Below are 13843 nucleotides of genomic sequence, written 5' to 3'. Positions count from 1 at the left end.
TGCTAGGCAAGCACTTTAACCACTAGGCCAAACTCCCAGCCCAGAGATAAGCTTCTTAGGGACTTTCTTGCCCAGGCTGGCTTCAAACTTTGATCCTTAGATCTCAGCCTCCTGAGTAGCTAGAATTATAGGCATGCGCCTCATAGAATTATGAGTCATCCAGCCTCATCAAATTGTCCCATCAAGCTGGTTTTAATGTCATTATGCCGTAACTTTGTACTCTTGGATATCTTTTTTGTTTCATAGCACAAAAAAACTTTCCAGGCTCTTCATCTGTTTTCTGTTCATAGACTTGGGACTTACAAAGAAGTGCTGGCTCTTTTTGTAGGGATCAGACTTTTGGCACCAAGTGTTTCTTATCTATGGATTGTATTAGGAATGAAAACTCACCCAGGTGAGTTTGCAGCAGAATGGTAAAAGAACTGAGGGGAGGGGGCGGGACCTTGGCCTAGTGGCAGGGTGCTTGCCTAGCATGCAGGAAGACCCGGGTTTGATTCTTTGGTACCACATATATAGAAAAAAAAAGCCTGAAGTGGTACTGAGACTTAAATGGTAGAGCTCTAGCCTTGAGAAAGCCCAAGGACAGAGTTCAAGCCCTGAGCTCAAACCACACTGGCAAAAATAAAAAATAAAAAAAAAATAAAAACTGAGGGGATATAGTTGGGCACTCTGATTACCAAATGCAATTGAATATGTCTTACTTTGATGGGAAGGCTCACTACATTGATTTATTTTTGTGCAGGTGTACAAAATAAGGATTTCCTTACACTGAACCTGTTTGCTCATATTGAACAACATCCATATAATGACTAAAGTTGTTACATTGTAGATGAATGGATCATGAAGATGTGGTATATTTACACCATGGAATTCTACACTGCCATCAAAAAGAATGACATTGCCCCATTTGTAAGGAAATGGAAAGAGTTGGAAAAAATCATATTAAGTGAAGTAAGCCAGACCCAAGGAAACATAGGCTCCATGCTTTCCCTCATTTGTAACAATCAGTATACATTCAGGATTCTCCTAGCAAAGGATCACAATAGCTCAAAAGCTATGTACATATAGGATGAGGCTAAGTGAAGTGAACTCTAGATATGGAAACAAGAGGTTTATGTTGGTTATTGTTCTTAATGTACTATGTGAAGCTATTTATTTTTTCTTCTTTTCCCATTAATGTATATCTCATGTTGTTACTGTATCTAATTTTGGTACTTGGTATATTATATATATGTTTATTTGTGTATTTGAAAATGGAAGGTAAGGAAAAAACAACATGAGTGGGAGGGGCTGAGAGGAGGGAAAGTAGGAGAAAAATATGGGAAGGGGTAACAATGTTCAAGAAGTAATGTACCCACTACCTGATGAATATAACTACAACCTCTCTGTGCATTACTCCAACAATGAAATAAATTTTTTTAAAAAAATCAGAAAACTAAACAAAACAACAAAAAAGATGTTCCACTGTCTTCTTGTTCGAATTAATTCTGACAGAAAAGCTCTACTAGGCATTATCTTAGTTCCTCTGTACAGAATCTGTCTTTTAGCTTTTGCTACTTGAAGATTGTTCTCTTTGTCGCTTTCTGGCATAGGAGAAAATAAAGCAGATGGTACCTATAAGGGGATAAAAAGACTTTTAGAGGAGACCTGGGAAAGAACTCTTCTCACTGTTAATAACAGGGAAAATCAGCATTGGAAAGAGGCCATCTGGTTCAAGGCACAAGTAAATGAAGCTGTAAATCAATGAATTTTGATACTAAATCCACCACTTCTGCACCTTTTCCCCTATTGAACTCTGTGCCTTTGCCTTGACTATCCTGTGAAATCGGCTCTTGTATCTAACCAAGGCCAGGTTCTTTCTTGGCTCTGAACCTCGTGTTTTCCAATCTACCCCAGACCTAGATATCTATGAATATACATTTTTAACTTCTACATCCTGATTTTCTTCCTTAACTCTTGAGTCTTTTTCATGCACATGCAATCACACCTTCCCACAAGTGCCCAACTTTGACATTTGACATAGTACTTGTCAGCCATGAGCCTGGACTTGCATTCTTAGCAGTTTACTGTCTTCATTAGTGGAGCCACTACAGAAGTGGTTCACTCAGAGCTGTACTCCTCTGCAAGCCTCAGTATCTGGGTTTGTCTGTCTCTGATGAATCCATATTGCTTCCCAGTTTGATTTACCACAAGTGTCACTGACAAGTGACAGATAACTGGGGACCCAAGTTTGCATGAAGGCATGATTGCTTCTGTCATAGATAGATGATGTGTCTGTAGAGTTATATAAGTAACTAACAGATCTTTCTTCATAGAAGAGAGCCGAAGTCATGACCGCAGGACAATAGTTGGAATTTTAATCCCCAAGGAGATTGCCATGTGGTAATGTTCATAAAACTACAAGATATGTGTTGTGTGTAGTGCTCAAATTTTTGAATTACGGATCTCACAAAGAAGTAAATATATAATTAAACTTGAAATGAATAAACAAACTCATAAATATATTGTTCCCTTTAAGTTTCCTTGCGCCTTTCTCACTGTCTTCTTGCAGCATGTCTCAGCATCTTCTCATTTCCCTTGCCCTTTCACTCCTGGAAGCAGTGATCTGCTCTCTCTGATAAAGATTAATTTGTATCTTCCAGGAATTTAGTTCACCCAGTACAAACAATTGTTTTGAGATTCATTGCACATATGAACAGATTAATTTCTTTTTATTGATGAATAATAGAACAATAGTAAATTGCTATTTGCATGGCTACATTATAACTTGCAAATCCATATACCTTAAAAGTTGTATTGTATCCATATACCTTACAATTGTATTGTTTGCAGATTTGGGCCATTATAAATAAAGCTCCATATGAGCAGATATTTTTATAGAGCTGTATGTTTTCAGCTCTAATAGGTAAATATTAGGAATACAATTTATGGGTCATATAATAAACATTGTTAGCTTTTTAGGAAAATGACAAACTAATTTTAAAGAAGTTGTATCATTTTACCAACAACACACAAGACTTTCAGAACCTCTACATTCTCATTACGTTGTTTTAGTCAGCCTTTTAAGTTTTGGGCTTTCTAAATAGCATGTGGTAATACTTATTTGTGGTTTAGTTGCATTGCTTGAATGAAGTTGAACATCATTTCATGGACTATCAACATTTCTTTCTTAGTAAAATGGCTCTTTAAATCTTGACATTAAGATCCTTATTCTTTGTCATGGCCACATCATTGTTTGAGTAGGCCTGTGATTCTAGTGAAATTTTTCTGATTCTACAAACACTAGGAAATATTTCACCCAAATATTTGTAGACCAAAAGTGGTTCAAACCTGATTTGTCTTATACAAACTGGTCCCAATGAACAGAAACATATCATTGCTATGAAGAACTTCTCTCAAGTAATCATTATTCTCATTCTAATGCTCCCACATGACTTTGGCTCTTAGACTTTAGTATCTCTATAGGGTTCTGCTTGGACTAATACACCCTAAATGTCATTGTTTTATCCTCTAGCTACTCCAAAATTATTCCTGGTTAAGTGGCAGTAAAATTTACCCAGAATTATGATCTCTTCACAGAACATCAACCTCTTTGTTTTTATTCTTGGTTCTATTTTGGAAAAACCAGACCATCAATTCCCAGGCAAGAGGAAGAGATGCTTAGTGAGATTGGCAGAAGGACCTATAATGTGGACACATGGCTGCCTGAACTGATCATTATTGAGAGCTATCAAAGCAGAGGCTAAAGGAGAAAGACTTTATACAAGTGGCCATTGAGGAAACTCAAATGCATGCCTTTGGACCAAGAAATCCTTATTATTTCGTCAGTTCCTATTTCCCAGCCACTCTCTTGGGAGCCTCCCCTGAAATTTACAGGTGTCCCCTGGTTGAGACATGTGGCTCAGCATGTGGTTCCCTTGCTTTGCTTTGTGCAATCTCTAATGTCTTTAGCTCTGTTTCAAAACGGGGAAACAAGGAGAGAAATTACAAACGCCCTGGGAGTTGAAAGCATTATTAGTGCTGTCCACAAATGTGTGGAGTTGAGCTTTTCCTGACCCCATAGGTGAAACAATGTCTCTGATTTTCTAAGTGATTATTTTCGGCTCTCTGAATGCTCTGGGCTGTAACCCAGCCTCCATTCCCTATGTGATAGCTGAGATCACTCCATAACCATGATAAATTAAACCTGGTTCTGTATTCCTATGAGCTCTTGTGATTTTATAACTTCTATTCATGGTTGCCTTTTAAATCCTTTCTTAATTTTTAGCCCTGACATCTCCCCTCGATTTTGAGTTTGACTATAACTATTTGTATTGTAAAAGAATGACTCATCTCCCAGCTGGCTGAGGCCTGGTAGCCTGATAGGGTCTGTCCCTGATACCAATGATTCAGAAAGAGGAGTTCCTTTCTTGAAGACTTTGAATTTGGTGGGACATTTATTATGTATCATGCGCATAGAAGTTTTATTGCCTTTTTATAAGAGAGAAAATGTGTTGGGTAATCATTGATGGCTCACACTTATAATCCTAGCTACTTAGGAAGCTGAGAACTGAGAACTGTGATTCAAAACCAAACAAACAAAAGACTTCAAGAGATTCTTATCTCCAATTAGCCAGAAAAAAAAAAACACCCACCAAAAATAGAAGGAGGAGCATGGCTCAAGTAGTAAAGCTCCAGCCTTGAGTGAAGAGGCCAAATGATAATTATGAAGCCTGCAAAAGCTCTAGTACCAGAACAAAAGAGGGAGGAGGGGAGGGGGAAGGATGGAGAGACAGAGACAGCAGAGAGCTAAATAGAGAGACAGAGACAGATAGCTAGATAGATACTTGGAGAAATCATACTTCTTTTATCTTCACTTTTTGGAATTTAAGTATGGAAAATCTAAGTCTGTTACAGAGCTCTTCTTGTACAGTGCATTTTCCCCTGAGTCATTTTTTAAGATCTCTGGACCCTGGGTTAATTAATCAATAACTTTTTAGTATTTTAGTATTTCTAACCCTGAATTTTATCCAAGTAAGCATACGTAACTTACTTTTACAATTTAATTTTTAACTTTATTTTAAAATGCTCAGAAATCTAGGGCTTACATTCTACAAAAAAAGAGATAGAGAAATAGAACCAACATTGTTTCATGTGGGAAAAAAAATGTGGCTTTTCTCTATCCTTCCTTTCTTTCTTTCCTTTCCTTCCTTTAATTTGTTTATTCGCTTTTTTTGTGGGGGGACAGGGTCTCTACCAGGGTGGCCTGGAATTGTCATATAGCTTAGTTTGTCTTCAACTTGTGAACTTTCTGCCTTAGTCTCCCAAATATTAGGATTTTAAGTATGTGTCACCATGTCAGGCTTTGTGATTACATTTTAAACATTTGAGTATATATTGGAACATTTAGATCTCTTTTTGAATTAGACTGATCTTTGCTTCGCTTTATTTCAGTTTGAGGGTCTTCAAGGAGGATAGAATAGCCATTTATGACTTTGATTAAACTGATGGGCTAACAATGTCAACATCAGATTGTAAACAGTTGACTTTACTAATTAGCTGTTTGACAGCTCAGCAGGATCCTGGCTCTGTTTGGAAAAATATTGCAGGAGACTCTAGTATACAATCCTACTGTGATCATGGGAAGCCTCTTCTTCCTAGCCTAAAGGGCCAGGACAGGGCCTGGAGGAGGTTCACATTTCATGTGAGCCTTCTGCCCCAAGCCTCACAAAGTCCATCAGGGATGAGGTAACTCTGGGATAATTGTTAAGCAATCACATTGAATAAGTTAAATGTTGAGACAGAAGACTTTATTAAATGGTAGTGGCTCATCAAATGATAATTTAAAAGATACTACAAATTAGAATATAAAATACAGGTAAATTAAAAGTTGAACACAGCTAACTCCTTCAAGATGATGTGGAGAATAACTATATTTTCCCTTTTTCTTCTTTCTTTCTTGTTTTATGTTTTGAGACAAGATTTTACTATATAGCCCATGTTGGCCTTAAACTTCTGATCATTCTGTCTTCATATCTCAAGTTCTGGGATTACATGCAATGCCTAGCTAATATATGTCAACAAAATGGGAAGGGAGACATGTACCTTGAAAACTGGGAGTAGGACAAAAAAGGTATTTAATAAAAAGAATCTATAAAACCTGGAACAAATATTCCACTCACTCAAGAAACTTCCCTATATACAATATACCAGGTACCAAAATCAAATACAATGACAACAGGGGATAAACCACAGGGTGTAAAAACAAAAGAAAAAAAAAAGAAAGAACTTAACGTTGTACCTGGTGTAATATATATATATATATATATATATATATATATATATATAGTTTTGAATTAGGAACAACAAAATGATGAGACAAAGGACAAAGGGTGAACTGAACCAATGCAGCAGTGATACTCTCAAGAAAATATGTTTACATCTTGGGGAGTGACTTACAGGTGTGAACTATCAGCTCCTGATTACAGCATCCTTTTGATAGGGCTTATTTAATCCTAAACATATGCTGGGCACTGTTCATGTAAGCATCTTACATATAGCACTATTTCTTTTTACAACCATCACTTGAGGTAGGTACTGCTGTTATGTCCAACTTATAGTCTTGTTAAGGAATTTGATGGTAAAATATGGAGTCGGGAATTTAATCCCCAGGAAATCTGGCTGCTTTTTTCCATCTCCCGTTTGGCATTGACACCAATTTTCAACTTTAATTTCCCATAAATTGTCCCTCCAATTTCTTTCTTGTATTTTGGTATGACTTAATTAGCATGACTTCCAATTTTCTTTGATTATGTACCTTCTTCCTCTTCTTCCTTCTCCCTTCTTCCTGGCTTCTTTTTAAGTATTAAAGGTACGTTCTTTATTTTCTTTTTCCTTCCTTTTTCTTTTTTTGTTCCAGGGCTATGCTCAAACTCAGGCTGTGGGTACTATTCTTGAGTTTCTTCTTTGCTCAGGCTAAGGCTCTACCACTTGAACCATAGCTCCATTTCTAGCTTTTTGGTGATAAGTTGGAAATAAGAACCTCATGAACTTTTCTGCCCCAGATATCTTCAAACAGGATCTCAGCCTCCTTAGTTGCTAGGATTACAAGTGTGAGCCACCAGTGCCCCACTTAACATTTTTAAGTAAATTTTCTTTTCCCATTCATCTGGCTTGTGTTATAAACATACCAATGAATATTTTATGTGATTCACTTATTGAAGCATTTATATTGGGAGTAGTAATTTTTCTGTTAATTTTGGTGCTTGATTTTGTGGGTATTGGACTATATTTCCCTATTAATATTTTAATGGCATTGAATCACCAAATAGAAGTATATATTTCTATAATTTACGTAGGAAGTTGTATTTGCCCATGAGTTAATAAGCTTCCTAAGATCTAATAAACTTCTTAAGATCTATCTTAGGAGAAGCGAGTCAAGGTTGGTTGTATTGTTGAGCTAGGTATTCAAGGTGTTGGCATTTTGAATGGGAGGGCAGAGGAAAGTGGCTCCATGTGCCTTTTTTTTAACATCAAAGCAAAAAGTTTAATAGAGAGCGAAAGTACATAATCAAGGGAAACTGTGCTCAAGCTAGTTAGCTCAAAAGCAAGGGTAGAGACAAAGAGAAATATTCCCTGTTCCTTGCCAGGGAAAGAGGCTTAAAAATTCCTCTGTGGTCTTATCTGAAATAATTTTGCTTATTATCCTCCAGTGACCATGCTAATCCATCAAACTTGAAAGAACATCAAAAGGTAATTTGTAAAGCACCAAAATGAATGATTAAATAAATGAATCACATCCAAAAATTTTATTGATAGGATTATAACAAGAGCCAGAATGGAAATGAAAATGATCATCTTTTGCTGAGTGCTGCTGGCTCAGGCCTATAAAACTAGCTACTCAGGAGGCTGAGATCTGAGGATCACTAACTTGGTCCAGAAAGCCCATGAGACTTTTATCTCCAATTAAATATTCAGAAAAGGCTGGCTGTGGCACTGTAGCTCAAAGTAGTAGAGTGCTAGCCTTGAGCAGAAGCTGCTCACAGACAGCACCCAGGTCCCTAGTTAAAGCCTCAGGACCAACAAAATACAAAAACAAAAACAAAAGCAAATATTAAAAAACCAACCTTTTTAATTTGTTCTACTCCATTACTTTTATGGAGAGAAGGTGTTTTCTCCCACCTCACATAGCTTCTTTCAGATTCCAACATTTACACTAAAACTCCCCCCCCCCACAGTGTGTGTTGTGTGGTGTGTGTGTGTGTGTGTGTGTGTGTGTGTGTGTGTGTGTGTGTGTTGGGCTTGAACTCCAGGCCTGAGTACTGTCCCTTAGCTGTTTTGCTCAAAGCTAGCTCTTTACCACTTGATCCACAGTTCTCCTTCCAACTTTTTGGTGATTACTTGGAAATGAGTCTCATGGACTTTGCTTTCCTGGCTGGTTTTGAACCGAAACCTCCAGCTCTCCACCTTACAGTTATGAGCCCCAGGTGCTAGACATATATTCAAGTCTAGGATGAATTCCTTTGGTGTTTCCTTCTCTTTTAGGGATTCTCTTTTGTCTTTTTGATGCTAAATCAGGATGATGAAACAGACCATTAACCTCTGTAATTGTTACAAAAGAGGATTAGGAGGAGGATCAGGGGTCAGACCTATGTGTTGGCTATTATACTGGAAGTTTTAACTATAATTATGTTCAATTATACTTAGCTGCTGTTTATCAGGTCTGTATTTAGCCAGCTCAAATAAAATGTCTTTGGAAGAAAAGAAAAGATAGAGATGGAGGAAGATCACAGGTGGTCATATAGTATGTACTGAAACTGCTTTTGCTGAAAAGCATGCACTTCTTTCGTAAGCATACAAACTACACACAGGAGAAAAGTCAGGCATCCCTGCTTCAGTGTTGCATCTGTCTTTGTCTAAGGCTTTTGTTCTGTGCTTACTTTGCAATCACCCTGAAATTCAGGAAGAATAGGATTTATTGATAATGTGTTTTCCAGCGGGGCTGAAAGAAACCTCCCCAGAAGAAGAAAAAAAATAGAGCATCATCAGGACAGTAATAACAGGATTCTCTTGAATTCTTCCCAAAATAAACACTAAAATAATGATCAATCAGGCCTTACTTTAACCAGGACTTACAATAACTATACACACACCTCTCCCCTGTCTTCAATTCTTTGTCTCTTTGAATCTATAGCTCAGGTCTATACCCTGAAGATGGCTGCAAATGAACTGACATACTGTCTTATCCTGTCTACCCCTGCCACCTAATAACCCTCCTTTCTCTGTTAGTTGCCATGTTTGTTTATATATCGAGGGGTGAATGGGAAGGTTTGACATGTGGAAACCCAGGAGTTCGGAGGTGCGTTCTACAACTTCCATTTCATAGGCAATAGGAACAAGCATGGATCTTGAGTCCACAGATCCTCGAGTTAAATCTCTCCTCCAAACACACCCAAACCCTTCAAACTCATTTTAATTAAAGGAGAAGATTCCATTTTTTTTCTTCAGACTCCAAAGGTTTTATACATGGTCTTCTCGCTTCCTTCTGAGTCAGACTACTTCAAGGTTACCCAAGGTTATGGTTGTGAGCTACTAACAGCTGCCAAAGAAGCTGAAGATGGTGTAGGGTGAATAAAATTAAGTTTGAGACCAGTATCCACCCTACCATTTACACAGTTATGAAACCATTCTACCATTGCATTGAACAAAATGTTCCTTTCTAGCAGACGTCACCACATCTTAGAGGAAAATTTTGTAACTATTGCGTCAATATTAGTCAAGACAATAGCTTAGTCACAGGCTCATTTAGTGGCCAAGCACCGTGGCACATGTCTGTAACCCCAGCTATTCAGGAGGCTGAGATCTGAAGATCAATGTTCAAAGCCAGCCTGGGCAGTAAAGTCCATAAGACATTAATCTCCAATTAACTAGCACAAGGCTTACAAGTTGAGGTGTGGCTGGAGTGGTAGAGCGCCAGTGAGTACCATTTAGTTTGAGTGAAAAAGCTAAGAGAAAGCACTCTGGCCCTAAGTTCAAGCCTCAGTAATTTCAGAAAAAAGAGAAAAGAGGGAAGAAAGGAAGGCAGGAGGGAAAGAAGGAAGGAACGAAGGAAGGAAGGAAGGAAGGAAGGAAGGAAGGAAGGAAGGAAGGAAGGAAGGAATGGAGGGAGGGAAAGAAATGAAAATTTGAGTACTCAACCAAATGTTATAATTACACATTTTGCCCAACACTCTGGAATTCAAGCACTCTAGCTTGGCAGATATGTGACTGATGGGTTCTTGTAGAAGCCTTCTCTGTCCTAGGACCTTTTTCCTCATAACCCTGTCTGACCAACCTACGGTGATTTCTTAAACTGACATCTAATTAGCACAAAACTGCAACTTACATGAAAATCCCTTGCTACATTTTAAAGAAACCACTGATATCGAATATTACTAAGCAAACAAAAATGAAGAGACTGGCAAGGTAACTAGTGAAAGAAATAGAAAGATTTTATTAAAATACTATTGTACAATGTCATAGTTTCTGTCTACAGTTTTCTTTGAAATAGTAGCAGGCACTGTAGAATTTTGATTTTGCTCTATTCTTCAAAAAAAAAAAAAAGGAAGGGAGGTTGTGACATTAGGGCTGGGTGTTTCATTATCTCAGTGCTACCTGCCTAAAGTTTGGGGATTGTTCTGTTTTCTCAGAAACAGCATAGCCTGGATATTGGGTGGGGTGCTCCCTCCCTTGACCCATGAGCACAAAGACCAACAGATTGTTGAGTCTCTTGTCACTGCCACTAACTAAATGCAGGTGCAGCAGGTTGACACATATTTAGCCACGGGCTGAATTGACTGTGAACTCCAAGATCTCCGTCATCAGGTGCCAGCCCGTTCTTATGCTCACCCCTGTGCCAGCACAAGCTCTCTCAGCAGAGCAGTAAGGGCTTGGTTTGAGCAGGTGCAAGCCTGGCCATTGGGTCTTGGTTTCCACGGCGTAAACCGGCCTCACAGTGCCCTCTAACGCTAAAGCAGAGAACTGCAACCAGTTTTCTTGAACATGACACATCCATATAAAGTAGAACTGGCAGAGAGGCTCACATCTAATAAAAAAGACTCCACTTGCATATGAGTATCTACAGGACTCTCATTTCTGGGTACCTATTACCAAATATACTAGCCATTACCAAATATACTAGCTTCCAGCTAGTTTCTTTTATTAGGGCTTAAAACATCAGACATCAAAGACCTCTTTTTTTTTTTTTTTGAGGCAGTCTTGTTGTATAATCCAGGCTAGCCTCTAACTCTTGTACCTCTTGCCTCTGCCCACTATTCCTGGGTCTTCAAGACATTTTTAGAGCCACTTTTGTTTTTTAAATTGAAGTTTGGCTGATGTGATTTTTAAATAATATTTCTACTACTGTTAAGTAGTTATAGAAAAGGGTTACCATTCATTGTTACGTTTTCTTAGTTTTTCATTTATGTTTTTTCAGTTTTTCATTTTCAAGATTGTGTAGTACTTTGTGTTTTCTAAGGTAATAAAGTCTCTATTTTTTCATTAGGAGCTCTGTATTTCATTTTATAGTATATTTGAATCTTTTCCTTAGTGTTTAAAAACCATCTCCATAGTATTCTTATTTTTGAAGTACTGGGGAGTGCTTGCTAAGGAGCTCTGCCACTTGAACCACATCTCCAACCCATTTTGTTTTGTTGGATTTTTCAAGTAAGAGCTGAATTTTTGTCCAGCTGGCCTCAGACTGTGATTGTCCTGCCTAACTCTTCCAGCGTAAGTAGAAGGATCAGAGTTCAAAGCCAGCCTGGGTAGGAAAGTCCATAAGACATTCATCTCCATTCAACTGGCACAAAGCTGGAAGTGGAGGTGTGGACTGAGTGGTAGAGCTCCAGTGCGGACCAGCTCTACCAAGTGGTAGAGCTTGAGTGGCGAAGCTAAAGTCCTGAGTTCTTTTTCTTTCAGAAAAAGGAAGGAAGGAAGGAAACTTGACTTCTTGATTGAAATGGAGGTCTCACTAGCTTGTGTGGGGGTGTGGAGGGTGTTTGGTTGTGGTTGTTGCTGTAATTGTTGTTTGGCCTGGCTGACTGTCAGCAATGACCTTCCCATTCTCTACCGCCTGAGTAACTGAGATTATAAATGTGAACCACCATATCTGACTCAGGTTCTCATGGTATTTTGGTTCATCTGTTTCCTTAATATACTAGTTTATCTATTCTAATACAATTTTACCAATCCAGTCAAATTTCCATTAGTTATCATTCCAGGAGCATCCATCTCCCCTTCTTTTCTCATCAAATCATTTCTGCTTCAGTAAGGGTTGGTAAAAGCAGTTGCTTGTGGGTAAGGATTTATGACCTAAACTGGACCAGATCATTCCTCAGGGGCTGAGGTTAAAAAGGGCAGTCTCTCTGAAAGAAGTTGAAATTATCCCAAATATTACAGTGGACACATTTTAAATACTGTCCTACATTTCTGTTAAGCATGGAAATTTCCTCATCAGGTGTTTGCTTATTTAAAGAAGATGAGACTGTCCAAGTAGGCAAGAATAGATCTCAGAAGGCCTTAGGTGCTAGGCTTAGGAAAATCCAGAGTGATATTATTAAATCAATTCTGCTCCTTCTCTAGGCCAGCTCTAGTCTACGAAAAAAAAAAATGAATCCCTCTTGTAGTCCTGCTAACTCCAGTATTCTATTATTCTGGAGTCTCAAGCAATAAATTCAGTCAATAGTAAAATAATTCTGGCTGTTACTGCTCAATGTCTGTATATAGAGTCTTAAATCCATTCAATTTTTTTTTTACTATTTAATCATTCATGGCCACAGTCTGTCAGCCACATTTTTGTACAGCTCCAATTAGTCTTCATTACATTTGTTGACCAATCTCAACGTTTTCCTTATTCTGCTCAGCTCCATTGTCTGTGACATGAATCTATTAAAGAAATATCTCTCTGGTTTTGGTTTGTTTTTTTTTTTTGAGATAGGGTCTCATATACAATTTGGGCTGGCCTTAAACTCAGTCTTCCTGTCTCTACCTTCCAAACACTGGGATTAGAAGTGTGTTCTACCATATTAAGGGCATGGGTAATTCTTTGCCCTCAATCAATCACACTCTTTTCCCTTCTTCATCCTGTTTGTTTGGTTTTTTTTTTTGGAGGGGGGGTATCATGGGGCTTGAACTCAGCCTGGGTGCTGTCCCTGAGCTCTTCAGCTCAAACCTACCACCCTACCCTTGAGCCAAACCCCACTTCCCATTTTCTAGAGGTTAATTGGAGATAAGGGTCTCAGGTCCTTTAGTGCTTGGGCTGGCTTTGAAACTCGATCGTCAGATCTCAGCCTCTAGAGTACCTAAGATTACAGCCACCACATCCAACCTTCACTCTGTTTTTGTTTCAATATAGCCGCTGGGCCACGAGGGCTACTTTCCCTCCATTCTTCTTGATTTTCTACACGCTACTGTTGACATTCTTTCTCTGTATTCATATCTGCCTGGTTTGGTCCAACTTATTATATTTTGGAACTCAAATCATTCAGAGAAAAAGGAAGGGAAAGAGGGAAGGAAATATTTATTTGTAATGGATATAGACCCAGATATGTGTTTTACCAAATAAATCTTTATTTACTTGTTTGTTTTTGGAACTGAGTTCCCTATATAACCCAGGCTTCATGATGCTCCTGAGTCAGCAACTTAAATGAATGCTGGAATTACAAGTATGTGGACTACACATGCCTGGACTACATAGAAAATATTTAGAAAATATTGACTAATAAAATACTCTGTTAAAAGTCTGAATAAGATTATACAACACTTCTGTGAATAATGAAAAGATCTGCCAACAGGTCTGATGAAGCCAACATCTGCTTTCCTAGATCAT

The sequence above is a fragment of the Megascapheus bottae genome, chromosome 22 (assembly GCF_031878675.1).
Source record: "Megascapheus bottae isolate mThoBot1 chromosome 22, mThoBot2.hap1, whole genome shotgun sequence".
Taxonomy (NCBI): Eukaryota; Metazoa; Chordata; class Mammalia; order Rodentia; family Geomyidae; genus Megascapheus; species Megascapheus bottae.
Note: the sequence above shows the minus strand (reverse complement) of the source record.